Source organism: Dendrobates tinctorius, unplaced genomic scaffold (genome assembly GCF_039654945.1).
Source record: "Dendrobates tinctorius isolate UK_male_01 unplaced genomic scaffold, ASM3965494v1 ptg000207l, whole genome shotgun sequence".
Classification (NCBI taxonomy): domain Eukaryota; kingdom Metazoa; phylum Chordata; class Amphibia; order Anura; family Dendrobatidae; genus Dendrobates; species Dendrobates tinctorius.
In genome coordinates this window covers 2733133-2749867 of record NW_027361874.1, presented here as the reverse complement: position 1 = coordinate 2749867, position 16735 = coordinate 2733133, and positions in this window count along the sequence as shown.

The window sequence follows — 16735 nt, the reverse complement described above, 5'->3', positions numbered from 1 at the left end:
GGGTTAATCGGCTATGTTTAGGGCTGGGCTTTTGTGGGCGGCTGAAGAGTGGGTGGGAGGTCGTCCACCATGTTTCTGACTCATTCATTTTCTAGTATGTCTGGAGAGGCTAACTCCAGAGCAGTGGTTATGTTGATAGTTAACTGAAAAGTGTGTCTTTTGGTAAGCCTGGGAGGGCGGATCCCTACAGCTTCAAAGACTGTATACCATTTTGCTTTGTTTTCCTGTTTTGCTTAAAGGGCCATGTTTATTTTTCATTAGCACTGATTTATGCAGCATGTACAGTATATAATAAACCAGTGGCAAATTTAAAGAGACAGTGTTCTGCTGTCTAGCTCTGTGTGCAGCCAAGAGAGTTAATTTAACACTCTATGAATAAACTGCACAAACCCACCTGGTTCATGCACTGACTAATATATCAGGTAACGCAGGTCTTAGCATCTTCAGTGCAACCTGGATAACCCCTGCACGCAAAATTATAGATGAGCACTTGGACCTGACTCCCTGAAAGGCCGCCGAGTATATCTTTTATCTCCTATTCGACCGAGGGACATTGCAGCATAAGAAAGAAACCCCATTACTTATCTGACTGGTCTAGTTACCTAAAAGGAACATAATTCCAAGCAAAATCCACAAAAGACTATCATCAGCAGAGGAGACCAGCAGGGGTTGGTTTAAATAGTGTTTAAAATAGTAGCACCTGCAGTGTGATAGGACAAGCTACAAAACAAATGAAAAACACCTGCTGTCCAAAAAGGAATGGACCAAAGGTAATCAGCACCCGAACAGCAACAGAAGCTGCTGCAGCTCAGCGGACAGAGACGCTGACAGAAGAGCTCAGAGCTGCCGAATTGAATCATGAGGCATGACAAAATACAAAATAAAATACCCCTAAAAAACAGATATTTGAATGACTGTTTACCTAAAAATGTGTCTATTTTATTAGTTAAAATTTAAATCTGTATGCGCCACTCCAATACAGTGTCGTTGCCACATACTGTGGGACAGAACAGGCACAACGTCTCAGTACAAGTTAAACTGTAAAATTCAAATACGTTCCCAGAAGAGCCACTCTAATACATTAAGCATCAAAGCAGATCTCTCTTTATTAACTCATAACATCATATTAGATAGATTATCAGTATTAATACATTGTAACAATATAATTGGCTCATTTCATCTCTTAATATATGCTGGCATTAGGATACATACATCTCATTGGCGAAAGTTGATTCTGTGTACACCCAAACAAGTCTGTTAGACAAGGACATTCCTGAGACCCCTTATCTAATCATAGACTCCATCTTGCAAGGAAAGAGAGAATATATGAAGAATATCCACAATAGAGTCAGGATAGATAAATATAAATCCTGCTCTCACAACAGCGTCCTTTTGCAGAAGCTGTTTTTTTTTTATGTGTACCTCGCAAACAGTTTTTAGAGCGTCATGATTGTGAATATTGTTAAATTTTGTTAAAAAAAGCAAAAAAAATTGTTTAAAAAATGTAGACATATAACTATGCAGGTCTGAATTAGCACATCCCTTTTACCAGTCTAATTGCTGCCATATTTTGCTTTCTGTACCTGTATATACCTAGTGTGAGGCAGTGACCAGTGTCATATGTGAGGGTCGCTATGTGTCCCCCAGTATGTTCTCTGAAATGTATTAGATCCGCTGGAGTGCCTTGTGATCACAGCAATGTGCCTGTGACTTGCAGGGCAGAATAAAAGTAAGTTCAAACCTGGTCAAGCTATTTGGACCAAGGAGTTTATTTAGGAAAACCCGGTATGTGCTTTTATTTTTTAAATGGACTGCAGGAAGGTAGTGGGGTCCGGTCTGTTTCCTCCAGCCCAGGTCTTATGAGTGGCCTATGGCCACAGGTTGGAAAAAGGAAAAAAACCCTGGGTTGATTTATTCAGTGTTGCTTTGATGAGGAAACAGAGCAGGTGATCTGCAGAGCACGCCCTGTGTGAGTTGACACAGGGCCAGCAGAGCCAAAGGTACTGGCAACCCTCCCTGCATAACCGGTAGTACGTCGTTCACGGCAACTGCCCTGGACTGGCGTTTTGTTTACCCGGCTGCAATTCGGAAGATACAGCGTGCTGTGCACTGAGTGAGTTTTGTTGGACATTAAAAACCTTTTCTGTTTTGAACTTGCTGGGTCACTGCCTCATAACTGCGCAGCGTGGACACCGCTGCTTTACACTAGTTATCATTTCTTGTCATATAATTTCTTGCAAGGGTTGAACAATGAAGTCTAAGAGATTGTTAAAAATTAATTTTAGCGTTGAACAAAATCTGTGGTAAAAGAAAAGTTGGCAATAATAAAGAACAAGGAACTATAAAACATATAAAAATAAACAGACCATGCCTTGTTTATAGCCGACAGGTCTGCAGGATTTTGATACATAAACTACAGTCATTGTCAACTTGACATTGATACACTGATAAAAATGATACCTGGGGTGAAGAAATCCAAACTTCTAATACTGATTACACAAGAACCACAAGACAAATTTCTTCACCCCAGGTATCATTTTAATTAGTGGAACAATGCCAACCTGACAATACCTTTAGTTTACTTAGCAAAATCCTGCTGACATGTTCGCTTTAAAGGCCCCGTTACACATAACGATGTCCCAGCGATCCCACCAATGATCCGACATGGATGGGATCGCTGGGACATCGTTAGGCTGATCGCTGGTGAGCTGTCACATAGACAGCCCCTCCAGCGATCAGGACCAGCGAGCAAGCTGGTTTCCAATGTAAACAGCGGGTATCTAAGAGCCGCGCGGCTCTTGGATACCCGCTGTTTACCCTAGATACCAGCGTGCATGCTGGTATCCAACGTAAACATCGCTGGACAGTGTCGCTGATCGCTGGTCTCTCGCTGCCACACGCAGCGATGCGTGTTGGCCAGCGGGAGACCAACAATCAAAAAATGGCCTAGGAAGATCCTGCATGATCAGCGATACCCGGCAAGGGGGCCGGTCGCTGATCCCCGTCACACACAGCGATATCGCTGGAGAGATTGCTGATGCGTCACAAAATCAGCGATCTCGCTAGTGATCTCGCTGTGTGTGATCGGGCCCTAAGAGTGTGGGAGCTACAAGGAACAGTAAAAGCACCACCAACACTGGTGCCTACCATCGAGGCAGTAATACTATCAAACGCAGGTCACAATTGACCTCCTTTGCCTTCAGGAAGTGCATTAGTTGGGAGGAAGCTGAAGGTGTTATGGGATATTTGGTGCATCTATCTTCTCAGTCACAGCAGAAAAAATAAATGTCAGCCTGATCACAATTATCTAACAGGGATAATTTATGAACCAGTTTTTAATAAAAAAACAAAACAGAAGTAGTCAGTCACTATACAGTATTTTAAGGCTGTGTTTGTGTTAAAGAACTTGAAAGGGGTTGGATACAGTGCTATCAGACTTCAGAGTGTTACCCACATATTTTCAGGGCATACTTTGCATTATTGTAATTTGCAACAAATTAATTCACTGCAAAGCAAATGTTTTGGAATTTTTTTTTCCAGCAAATTTGAATTTCAAAATATTCTATCATTTCAAAAACTGAGCATTACCATTTCACTGGTAAAAATAGAGTGCGCAGTATGACAGTTATAACGTACCATTAATTAGTGTTAGACTGCGTAGCGACTAGAGATAAGCAAATTTCACAAAATTAATTTTGGGTTTGATTCATGTGATTTGGACCAAAACAATTTGGCAAATCGAAGTGCTCTTCTGCATGCTAACTGTAATATAGGCATTCTAGGCATTTTTCTGATTTATTTGGATTTGCAAACTTAGAAGAATTTTGAAAAATTCTTATCAAACTTAAATTTTGCAGAATCGATTAGCTCATCACTAGTAGAGACATATCCCATTGGCAAGAAAAAACCTTAATGCTCCTCTTTAATTTTGTTAAGGGTATAATGAAAGTTTCTAGAAAAATACATGTTACAATACTGTTACTTCAAAGAGGAAAGCAAACATATACTATAGCAAAAGTCAGGAGAACTGATGAGTAGTGATGAGCGAGTATACTCGTTGCTCTGGTTTTCCTGAGCATGTTCGGGTGTCCTCCGAGTATTTTGGCGTGCTCGGAGATGAAGTTTCTGACACCGTAGCTGCATGATTTGTGACTGCTAGACAGGATGATTATATGTGAGGAATGCCTGTTTGTTAGGGAATTACCACATGTATTCAGCTTGTCCAGCAGCCGCAAATGATGCAGATAAGGCAATGAAAACTAAATCTCCGAGCACGCCAAAATACTCGGAAGACACCCGAGCATGCTCGGGAAAACCCAAGCAACGAGTATACTCGCTCATCACTACTGATGAGTGGTCTTAAAAAAATTGTCTTTTATAATGAAATTAGTGATACTAATCCTTTTACCAGCAGGAGTGGTAGGAAAATAACCTTTTGTAATTCCTCAACATTTCAAACAATTTACGAGAGCCCATATTGAGCATATGATGCAGCAGACACACAATGTTATAATATTGCTTATGCCTGCTGCTGGGTTGCCTGAGATTCTGCGAGGAATCAGAATTGACTACTGCTTCATTTTAAGAAAATCTATGGCTTCTGTCAATATATACTGCATGTCTAGGAGTGGCAATTAATACAATTCTATAATATTGTACAACAATCAAACCTAAACCTTAAAAGTAATAAACATACATTTACAAGAGGTTAATGCAAAATACGCCCTCACAAGTTATAAGAGCAGAAGAAACCACACAAGGTATGAAAAAATAGAACATATGTGTCATTTTATGACTTTTCAGTTACATTGTAAATGATGGAAACCTTTTTGATGCGTTTTACCTCATTATTTTTCCTGACTGTATCTCACACGTGAGATATCGGCTTGATAATTAGTAGACCTTTTTCTAAAAATCACACAGTAGAATTTGACCCCAAAGATTGTAAAACATCCACCTTTAGACACTTCCCATTTTTTGTTGAAAGCTTTCATTTTTATTCCTCTGTGCCAGTTTTTTTCTTTTGTGTCATACTTCAATGCCCCTCTGGAACCATATTCAGCTGTGAGGCAGAATAATAGGTTTGTGATTTATCATTATACTTTCACCTCTGTACTTTTGCTTCCTGATCCATAACAAAGCATTGGCCCTAATGAAACACATGATAAAACAAGCAATGAAAAACATTAGTCTTGAATATAATAGGGCACCATTATTATCATATGCGTTAAAGACTTTGAAATCAGTGCTTAATAATATGATCCTATATCTGAACTTCCGAATTGTCTCTGCCCAAGGATAGTAGTATAGATGTGACAAATAGTGATGAGTGAGTATACTCGTTGCTCGGGTGGTCTCCGAATATTTTGGGGTGCTCGGAGATTTAGTTTTCGTCATCTTATCTGCATGATTTGCGACTTGTAGACAGGCTGAATACATGTGGGAATTCCCTAACAAACAGGCATTCCACACATGACACCCGAGCATGCTCGGAAAAACCCGAGCAGCGAATAACTAGTGACAAATCTAAAGTTTCATTTACATGTACCTACTGATGGTGCTAAACAACTGCCAATCATTAAATAGTTGCCAATAGGCGGGCATGCTTTTTCATGCCCATTAAACAATCTGTAATAGGTTTTTCAGTGCGCTTTGGCTGCCATTGTCCTCGCTAGCATGAGTCCTGTTTGCACTGGACGATATGCTGCCAAAGACGATGATGTTTTGTGCATCATTTTATCCAATGACCAAACATTTTGCTTATTTGTTATCATGAAATGAGTGCTCCTATGAGCATTCGTCTATAGCAGTGTTCCCCAACTCCAGTCCTCATGAGCCACCAACAGGTCATGTTTTCAGGATTTAACTTTAAATTGCACAGATGAGATCTGCTCACCTGCACAGGCATTAATTCCACCACCAGGGCGGTACTAAGGAAACCCTTAAAACCTGACCTGTTGGTGGCTCTTGAGGACTGGAGTGGGGAACACTGGTCTATAGTAGTCTTTCTGTATTAATGTACCTTAAGGAAACCCTGTCTATACCCTACAGATGGTTTGTCACAATAAACACCCATGACACACAGTGTGATGTTTTATGGTATTGAATGTAAATATTTTTCTTGCTTTTTTGAGTGTTATAGTAGGACCATCATGAGACATTTGAGTATGAGCTTCCTGAAATGTGATCTCATCTCAAAGAAGTCCCTGCACATAGGAATTAAAGGGTTCTCAAGAATATGCCTTTTTATTAGGAACTTCTTATTCCTGAACAGTGATCAGTAGAGATGATCGAATCTCTTGAATTTCAAATTCACTAGCTCCATCAAAATCTTCCAAAGATTAAATTTGCTGCAAACAGATTCTTGAATTTCATTAATTCAAAGTTTCCAATTGCCTTGAAAAGATGTGTGTAACACTTTGAGGTCTCCTAGGACTGTATTAAAGAAAATCTGTCACCCTTTTTTTGGCCTATCAGCTGCCAGCATTGACATCAGGGGCTTATCTACAGCATTCTGTAATGCTGTAGATAAGCCCCCGATGTAACCTGATAGATGAGAAAAACACGTTAGAGTATACTCACTGGAGGAGGCGATCCGGTCAGGCACCTCCCATCTTCATACGATGCCGTCCTTTTCTTCCCTTCCTGTAGTGGCTCCGGCGCAGGCGCACTGCTCTGCCCTGTTGAGGGCAGAGCAGAATACTGCAGTGCGCAGGCATGAGACCTCTCCCGACACCTGTACACTGCAGGACTCTGCTCTGCCCTCAACAGGGCAGATAAAGTATGCCTGCGCTGGAGCCACTAGAGGAAAGGAAGAAGAGGATGTCATCGCATGAAGATGTGAGGAGCCGGACCACAACACCCATCGGACCAGACCGCCCCCTCCGGTGAGTATAATCTAACGTGTTTTTCTTATCTTTCAGGTTACATCAGGGCTTATCTACAGCATTACAGAATGCCATAGATTAGCCCCTGATGTCAAGGCCAGCAGCTGATAAAAGGGAGACAGATTTTCTCTCTCTCTCTTCTGGTATCTTTCCCTCCTCATTTAAGCATGCCATCATACATCCACTACTTAAAAAACAATCCCTCGACCAAAACTGTGCCGCAAACTATAGACCTGTCTCTAATCTTCCCTTCATCTCTAAACTCCTGGAACGCCTGGTCCACTCCCGTCTTATCCGCTATCTCTTTGATAACTCTCTTCTTGACCCTCTCCAATCTGGTTTCCGCTCTTTACACTCTACTGAAACTGCCCTCATTAAAGTCTCTAATGATCTACTAACAGCTAAATCAAATGGTCATTACTCCATGCTAATTCTCTTGGATCTCTCTGCAGCATTCGACACTGTGGATCATCAGCTCCTCCTCACTATGCTACATTCCATTGGCCTCAAGGACACCGCTCTCTCCTGGTTCTCCTCCTATCTCTCTGACCGCTCCTTTACTGTATCTTTTGCTGGCTCCTCCTCTCATCTTCCCCTTAGGCAATCAGGGCAATTGTTAACACCCACCTTTCGTGTCTACCTTTTTTCCTCATAGATTGTAAGCTTGCGAGCAGGGCCCTCATTCCTCTTGGTATCTGTTATGATCTATGTGATTATTGTTATGCTGTAATGTCTATCATCTGTACAAGTCCCCTCTGAAATGTAAAGTGCTGCGGAATATGTTGGCGCTAATGAAATAAAAATTTATTATTATTATTATTATTATTATTATTATTAAATGACAAACCTCTAGGTAATGGAATTTCCCCTTTGTGTCCTCGCTGGAGAGGGGAACGAGACTGTACAAGAAGAGCCCAGCTTCCTTGACTTAGAGGTTTTCGGAGAGAACTTCGGGAATGCTTAGCTTCGAAACCTCACGTTGAAATATGCTTTTGAAAATGTCACTATTTGTAATGGGGTTGCTCAAAAGCCAGGGGCTGACACCAGGTTCCTGTTAGGCGTCGGATTCCTGCAGCTACACAACAGGAGTTCAGAGCCTCACATACTGCTTTGCAGCAAGTTATTCCTGAGACTAAGTCCCGCTGTTGCTCCACTGAGCATGCTCATGAGGCGATCTCCCATTGGAGGTCGGGAGTCACGTGCTCAGGTCCTTCTCCTGATCTGATTGGTTCACCTCAGAGATCTGGAAAGTCCCAGCAGCGCACAGCTATAAAAGGACCGAATGGCCGTTCGGCCATGCGCTAGTATAGACTCTTCTTGCTAGATGTGTGATTGGTGATGGATGTATGATTCTGGTGACTGACTTATTTGAAACCCCTTCCCTCTGATATTACGTATGTGGATAGGGAACTATAGTAAGAGTCCGCACCAGTCAGTGGCAAGCCATAGGCCACTGTGCACACCGCACCTCTACACTAGCATCCGGTGGTGTCACGTCTCTCAAGGCACCATCGCTTAGCGGCTGTCTCTGCCGCCGCGCTGCATGTAGCAGCACTTACCGGCGTCCGCAGCAGCGACGCCACACGCAAGGTAGGTCTAGACGGACACCGCCCCCTGTCTTGGACTCGTGTCCTGTGACCAGATACTGTGCGTGCAATTTCACTGAGTCCGGTGAAGTCTAACTGGCTCAGTGTGTATGTTTATGTTCCAGCGCCTCTGTGAGTTAAACAGAGTCCGCTCTGCGCACTTCGGGTGACGTTGAACCTGAGCGCATTATACCGCCATATAGCGCGTCTGCCATTAATTAGCAGCAGTTTTGTCATCTCCTGCACGGTGGACCCCGAGCGGCGAACGCACTTTATTATTTATTTATTTATTTAGTGCGTTCCACCGTTCCCAACAGTTCCTTCATTTTGCTGTGACTAGAGATTTACTGTATCAGGTGACCAAATTGAGGGGTGGAGAAATTGTGGAACAGCCGTTAGTTCCGACATCGCACCATCGGAGGGGGTTCTAGATTTGGCCAATGCACATATACTGGGCGGTCACCTAGGGGTAGAGAAAACCCAGGAGAGAATACTGTTTAGATTCTATTGGCTAGATTGTTACCGTGAGATTTTATATTATTGTAGGTCTTGCCCCACCTGCCAGATAACTGCCCCTGTGTCTCACTTCAGAAGCCCCTTAGTGTCATTGCTGGTGATAGAAATTCCCTTAGAGAGAATCACTATGGACCTGGTGGGTCCTTTTGTTAACTCAGCACGCGGCCACCAATACATTTTGGTTGTGATAAATTATGCGACCCGATACCCCCGAAGTAGTGCCCCTGAGGAACTCGTCAGCTAAGAGTATCGCCCGGGAGCTGGTACATCTGGTAAATCTTGATGGATCAGGGAATGCTGTTTATGAGCAAGGTGATGCGGGAGCTGTGTAGAGTCCTCCAGATCACTCAGCTGCGAGCCTCCGAGGTACCATCCGCAGCCCGATGACCTGGTGGAGCACTTCACAAGACCTTGAAGGCTATGCTCAAGGGTCGTTGAAAAGGACGGTCGCGACTGGGACTATCTGCTGCCGTTCTTGCTTTTATCCATCAGAGAAGTTCCACAGGCATCCATGGGTTCTTGCCATTTGAGCCCCTGTACGGCCGACATCCACGAGAGCTTGTGGACATCGCCAAAAAAACCTGGGAAGCCGAGGTCACACCACACCGAAGCATGATAGAGCATGTCACCCAGCTGCAGGAGAGGATGGCTCACATAATGCCTATCGTGAAGGAACATCTGCTCCAGGCACAGGAGGCCCAAGCCAGGGTGTACAACCGATCAGCTAGGCTGAGGCAGTTCCAGCCCAGCGACCACGTTCTAGTACTCATACCAACTGTGGAGAGCAAGTTCCTGGCCAAGTGGCAAGGACCATGTGAGGTCGTGGAGAAACTTGGGGACATGAATTATAAGGTACACTAGCCCGGTTGCAGGAAGCCATACCAGGTGTACCATGTGAACCTGCTTAATCCCTGGCGAGACCAAGAACCGCTAGAATCTCCTTGCCTGGGGGTCCGTCCCGAGCCCAAGGTCGATAGCTGCTACAGCAGAACCATGATTTATTCTCAGAATTGCCAGGGCACAAACAGGTCATTGAACATGACATATTAATGGCACCGCAGGTACTGGTGAACCTAAAACCCTACAGAATCGCCGAAGCATGAGATAATCTCACAAGAGGTGAAGAGGATGCTAGACCTCGGGGTAATAGATGAATGAAAAATTGGTTGTTCCAGTCCCATTGTCCTCATACCAAAGCCCAGTGGCGCGTGGCAGTTTTGCAATGACTACCGCAAGCTCAATGAGGTTTCCAGTGTTGATGCATACCCGATGCCCTGTGTGGATGAACTGATCGATCAACTGAAGCCCGCGAGATATCACCCCCCTAGACCTAACGAAGGGGTATTGGCAGATTCCCATGTCGCAGAGCGCCAAAGAGAAGATGGCTTTCTCGACGCTGGATGGCTGCTTCTATTACACCAGGATGCCATTCGGTCTGCAGGGGGCCCCTCGCTACCTTCCAGAGGGCAATGGATCAGATCTTGGCACCACATAGGAAGTATGCTGCCACTTACTTGGATGACATTGTCATCTTCAGCCATGACTGGAACTCGCAACTCTCAAAAGTACAGGCGGTCCTCGATACCTTGAGGAAAGCGTTGTTTATGATAAACCCGAAGAAATGTGCCATCGGGAAGGAGGAGGCCAGGTATTTTGGCTACATCGTCTTGCGAGGAGTAATCAAGCCCCAGTGAAATAAGATAGAGGCAATTCAGGAATGGCCACAACCGCTGTCCAAGAAACAAGTGAGGGCATTTCTTGGGATTGTGGGATATTACCAGCGGTTTATCCCGAACTTTGCCACGATTGCCACACCATTAACATACCTCCTTGGCGGAACAAGGCTGTCTGTGGTAAAATGGGCTCCTGCCACAGAGAAGGTGTTTCAGGGACTCAAGTGGACTCTGTGTAGGCATCCGGTCTTGGGCGCACAAGACTTTAAGAAGGAATTCAGACCGATGCTTCAGAGGCTGGATTAGGAGCGGTACTCTCACAAGAAATAAACTAAGAGCTTCCCGTCCTGTATCTCAGCTGAAAACTCTCTTCTTGCGAGAAGAATTATGCAGTTGTGGAGAAAGAATGTTTGGCCATAAAGTGGGCCACTGATACACAAAGGTACTACCTTCTGAGCCGTAGATTAAAATTAGTGTCTAACCATGCCCTGCTGAAATGGTTGAATGATAAAAAGGTAAGAACGCCAGGGTGACTAGGTGGTTCTTAGCTCTTCAGGACTTCTCATCTCATGTCTAACACATGCCAGGAAGGTTGCATGGCATCGCACATGCCCTCTCCCAAATTCCCTGCCTAGTGTCTGATGGTGTCCAAAGCCCCGGCTTTGGGCAGAGAGGGTTAATATGTGCAGAGTCACTGGCTTTGTGAAGAAGGAAGGTTCGTGTCACTGGTCAGTGATGTAAAACCAGAATGTTTTTGTGTTTCCAGCACACTAGGTGCTGAGAGGCTGGTACAGAGTTTAATAGGCAGGTTTTATGTGAGCATACACAGTGTGGGTGGGAAGGTGCACACCATACCCCTTTTCCCTGCAGGACCTGCAGGTGTATGAGGACCTGCAGTGATGTCATGATCACATGACTAGTACATGTGATAATATACCTGGACCTGTGGTTCAGTCTGGGTGTGTGTTGGGAGAGAGGTGGAACTTCCACGTGGCTCCCATAGGAGCTTAGGACACTGTGTGCATTACCTGTGATGAAGCCTGCAGGACAAGGACTCTGATCGACTTTATTTTTGTTTTACCTTTTTGCCAGAAAGGCTTTGTTTGTTTTTTCCTGAACCCTGGGAAGGTTTATGCTTTCTAAAATAAACCAGCAGGTGAATTTCTACTAGGACTGTTCCTGTGTCTACCTGTGATAAACAGCAGAGTGAGTCAATCCCTCACAAAGTACATGCAGTAGTGATACCCAACAGTTCACCTGACTCTTTCCAGTGACCGATTGTTCGAGTATGCCTCTTTATATACCATTAATCCACAATCGCAAAAGACCCCTTATTAGTGTGGGGCATGTGGTTACTATGCAATTAGAGGTGCTCCCCTGCAACTAATTATGTTTACATGTCAAATCTTACCTCTAAGCATGTATTCTAACACTTAGTAACAAGTTTATATACTGCATGTATCTGGGTCGCCCCGTCTCGCCCAGGGCAGCGGGGTACTCGGTACCGGGCCGGTGTCAGGGGGATGTGTGTCACAGCAGCGGTGACCCGGTCCATGGCCCTGGGCGCCCAATATCAATGGCAGTGATGTTGCAATATAGTTTATATGGATAGTTCGTGACGCCACCCATGGTGTGTGGCAAGTAAGATGTTGAGCCAACGCTGTGGGCAGATCCGCTGGGACTGATGGTGTGGTGCAGCAAAGATGGTGTAGCTCCCCACAGGTGGAGCTGTAGTCCCAGGGCAGTGTATGTGCAATGGATGAGGAGAGGCGCAGAATGGTATAGATGTTGTTACCCAGGTGTAGCGGTGCTGGAATAACTCGAGGACACCAGGGTGTGCGGTTCCAAGGCTTTACTCACTGTTTGCAGTTCACACACACGCCCGCCTCCGTACTGTGCTCTCCAGGTCAGGGCTCTAGCCAACCTCCAGGCCAGATAGGGTTCTCCCTTCCACCCCTTCCACACTCCGCCAACATGTACCTCTACTGAACGACTCCTCCAATGCGCCTTTAGGTGCGAAGCACTCCAGTACTTAGTTACCCTGGAATGCCTCTCTCTAGGTGTTCCTAGTCTCTACTTATGTGACAGACAGCTGTAGCCTGCTTCGGGGACTCCTCACTGCGTCCCGGCTCTCTATTCAGTTGCTGTTGTGTCCCAAGTCTATGATGGGAGCAAGGCGTTAGCGGCTCACTACTCCTCCGGTGTCTGTTGCTGGACATAAAGATCCAATCAACCTCGGGGACCGGGCCCCGGCCTTTGCGCTCTGGACTGGAAGGGTTCTCTATCTTTCTTCAACCAGCTTCCCACCGTCCTTCTATTCTCCTTCGTTCCGATCTGTTCTATCTCTCTTATGGAAGGTTAGGTTATCAATCTTATCAGTCTCTTTCTCTGGTCTTTCTCGTGCCAGCAGCCCAGATCACTGGGGCCTGCTGCAGCACATCCTTCAGACACCCATCTTCTCTCTTCTCTCTCCAACTAACCAACTAACTCTCACTCTTCCCACTCTTTTATATCATCTCACTCCACCCGCCTCCCAGCACATCTCGTGTTATGAAGCAGGGTTCCACGAGGGGTGCTCTGCTAACCCCCAGCCTGAAGCTGTTAGGTGGCCCCACTGAACTATCCTGTGTGTGGAATGCAGGTGTGGAGTGTGTTCAGGAGTTCCCACCTTACCTGGATGGTGGGGCACTACACCTTAGGAGAAGGTGCAGTACCTCTGTGGCGACTAAAGCCTCAGGGGTGCCACATATCACTACTGCATGTCCTTATTTGCACTTTTTACATGTCCTGTTACTGTTTGTCAATTTTGCTAATAAAGTTTGTATGCACCTTTTAAACATACACTCCATTTCTCCTTTTTTTGCTATCCTAATTTTGGGGTGGTTTTTCTTTTTTTGTTAAATGTACCTTTGGTACTTTGCTCACAATTTACTGTGAGATTGGGCTTTTGTTTAACACGAAAGAGGTATAGTTGCGCTGACTATGGCGTCATTGCCGCTCACAATCTTAGTGTAGTTCACAAATGTGAGACATCCATGCCCACTCTTCAGTTGTTATGTACGGAGGCTGATCAGAATGCCGACGGGTGTGTTTGAGCTGGTACTCCATCACTGGACTCTTCTGCTCACAAAGTCTTGTCAGCATATGCAGTGTAGGGTTACAGATGTTACACACCAGTTGGTGTGCTGACACTTGCATGCGCTGCTGCAGCACTGCCAGAGCAGCAGCAGTTGCAGTCAACTTGCTGAAATGGGTGCTGACACAGCATTCCTCAGCATTCCTTAACCAGAAGCTCTGGAAAATCTGGTGTCAGGAACACCGCACTGTACTTGCTCACTGAGCCAGTGCGTGTGTCCTGAGTGTCAGCGCCGGCGTGCAGCCTCCGCTGAGCAGTGACTCACCCGCAATGTAGGGGTACCGGGGTCAGGTACAGCCAGAAAGTACCGATGCACAGGACCTGTGGATGCTGAAGTTTAGGAAGCCAGCATAGGACCTATAGTCATGTTTCAGCTATGGTGTCTGGACGAAGGGCTGGCATGGCGTGGTGGAGTCGCAGTGATGGTGTCAGCGGGAAGTGTCTGCATGGGCTGGTGGAGTGGCGACTATGGAGAGTGGCACTCACCATGTGGGACTTGGCCGCTGAGCTGGACTCCAGCATGCTCGACTTCGTGTCAGCAGCTGAACTCATCCTTGGGACTCTGGTTCTAAGCAGCTACAACTGGTGTTGGACTCTGCTCAAAGGTTGCACTAAGGTGAAGGATCCTGTTATGGTGATGGATCCGGGTGGAGAAGATGCACTCAGGTGGAGGGCTCTGTTGCTAGGAGCGCACGCAACAGAGCAAAGCTAAGTGGTGTTTCCCCTGTATTGTCTCTTTCCTCATGTGTGTTATTAGTGCAGTGGTGGGATTAGTCTCCGCACCGACCCATTCCCTAGTGCGGGTTTAGGGTCAGGGTGAGCGAGGGCGTTAAGGTACACGTGCGGCGCCCGGTGCGAAACCGGCATAGGGAATGTTAGGAGTGCAGGGACACTGGCTCAGGGGAGCTCAGGAGGTCTCCAATTCCCTTTTCCCTATAGCAGGGCCCACCATTGTTAATGTTTCCCAGGTCCCCCTTATTATTTAAATTCGCCATACTGGAGGCGGGGTTTCCAGAATGTTTATTTACGTGTAATACCTAAATTCGCCAGGTGGAGGCGGCGTATCCACCTGCACGTATTATTATTTAAATTCGCCCCACTGGAGGCGCTGTATCCAGGGTCACGTGTGTTATGGGTTCGCCTTGCGGTAACATCTGCGTCCTGACACACGTGATCATGACATCTGGGTATGTTTTCAGAAACTGCTGATCTGCCAAACTGAGCATATGTGCCAAGCATGGCACGTGTGTAAGCTTGGTTAGCTTCACAGCCGCCACCAGATTATGCCCATTATCACACATGACCATGCCTGGTTGGAGGTTCAGTGTCAAAAACTAAAGCTCTGTCTGGTCTGTTATTCCTTTAAGTAACTGAGCCATGGTATGCAGTTTGTCTCCTAGATAACTTAGCTTCTGCAGAGCCTGTTGACACTTTACTGAGGCAGTGGTGCAGAGCTTCCAGCTGATGTGGACGACGTGCTCTGAGATACTACATCAGAGATGGAGGATAAGAAAGAGCAAGAGGGAGTGGAAGAAACCCTGATAAAAGTAGGGCCAGCAATCCTCGGTGTGGGGAGCATATGTGCCGTTCCTGGGTGTGACTCGCCCCAGCTGTCACGATGTTCACCCAGTGTGCCATCAGGGAAATGTAGTGTCCCTGGCCACAAGCTCCAGTCCATGTGTCGGTCATAAAGGGTAAAATGCCAGTAAGTGCTTTGATAAAGGCACTGGTGATGTTCCTGGACAAGTGCTGGTACAAGGTGGGGACGATACGCCGGGAGAAAAAGTGGTGGCTGGACCGAGTACCAAGGGACAGCTGCCGCCATGAGTCGACGGAAATCCTCAGTGTCAACCAGCCTAAAAGGTAACATTTCCATGGCAAGCAGCCTGGAAATGTGCCTGTTCAGCATTTGGGCCTGTGAGTTGGTGTATGGAAATTTTCTTTTTCATTCAAACGTCTAGGTTAGGATTTGAAAGGCCTGATGATGGTGAGTCAGAATGTGCAAGGATTGGTTCAGAGCAGTAAGCACCTGTGACAGTGTTTTGGACAGGAGATTGGGAAGCAGCTAGTATGGGGACGAGGCAGTGGTGTCACCCGATGGCATCAATCGTGGACACAAGCGTTCTGCCCACTTAGATGACATATACCTGATCATGCTAATCATGATTAGGCTCTTAGTGGCAGGACCCTGCTGATCTTGGTTGCAAATTGCCATTTTGTCTCAGAACTCTCTTTAAAAAAAGTCCCAGACTGGTGGTGAAAACCTAATTCTTTGAAAGAGAAATTTAGGAGTGTCGGTGCTCTGCGGAGCAGATGCTCGCCTCCTTCCTCTGGTCACCCCACTGGCTTTTACTGTCTGTTTCGGTGCTGCCGACCTCTCACCCTCGGTGCTGCTGACCTCGCTCTGCATGCCAGATTCCCAGGTTGGGTCGGTAACTTCATACACCACTGCACCCTGGTCCTCTTGACTTTTTGACTTAACAAAAACAAGACTTAGCCGCAACTGTGTATCATCATCATCTTCCACCTCATCCCACATTTGCTGTCCCTCACCATCATGTTCTTGTGGCTGTGGCTGGTTTAGGTTTTGTGCATCACTAAACAGCATGTCTTCTTGTCTCTCTTGGAGTATGCAGGTTGACAGGCCACGATCAAGAAATGTTATGATAAAGAGCTCCTCCCTCTGAGTTTCCTAATGTGGTATCACTAGTTTTCTGAGACTCAACATGGTGGGAGTAAGGAGGTTCAAAATGAGGATTAACTGATCCGGACTTTAGGCTGGTGAGACTGGACCGTGTTGAAGACTGTGTGGTGCTGCCAAACCTGCTGGAAGCATTATTTGCTTTCCTACTGACCACCTGTTCGCATTGCTCTGGCTTCAAAAATGTTGTCTTGTGCCTCTTTGCAAAAGTGGGACAGGAACCTATGTGTCATGGA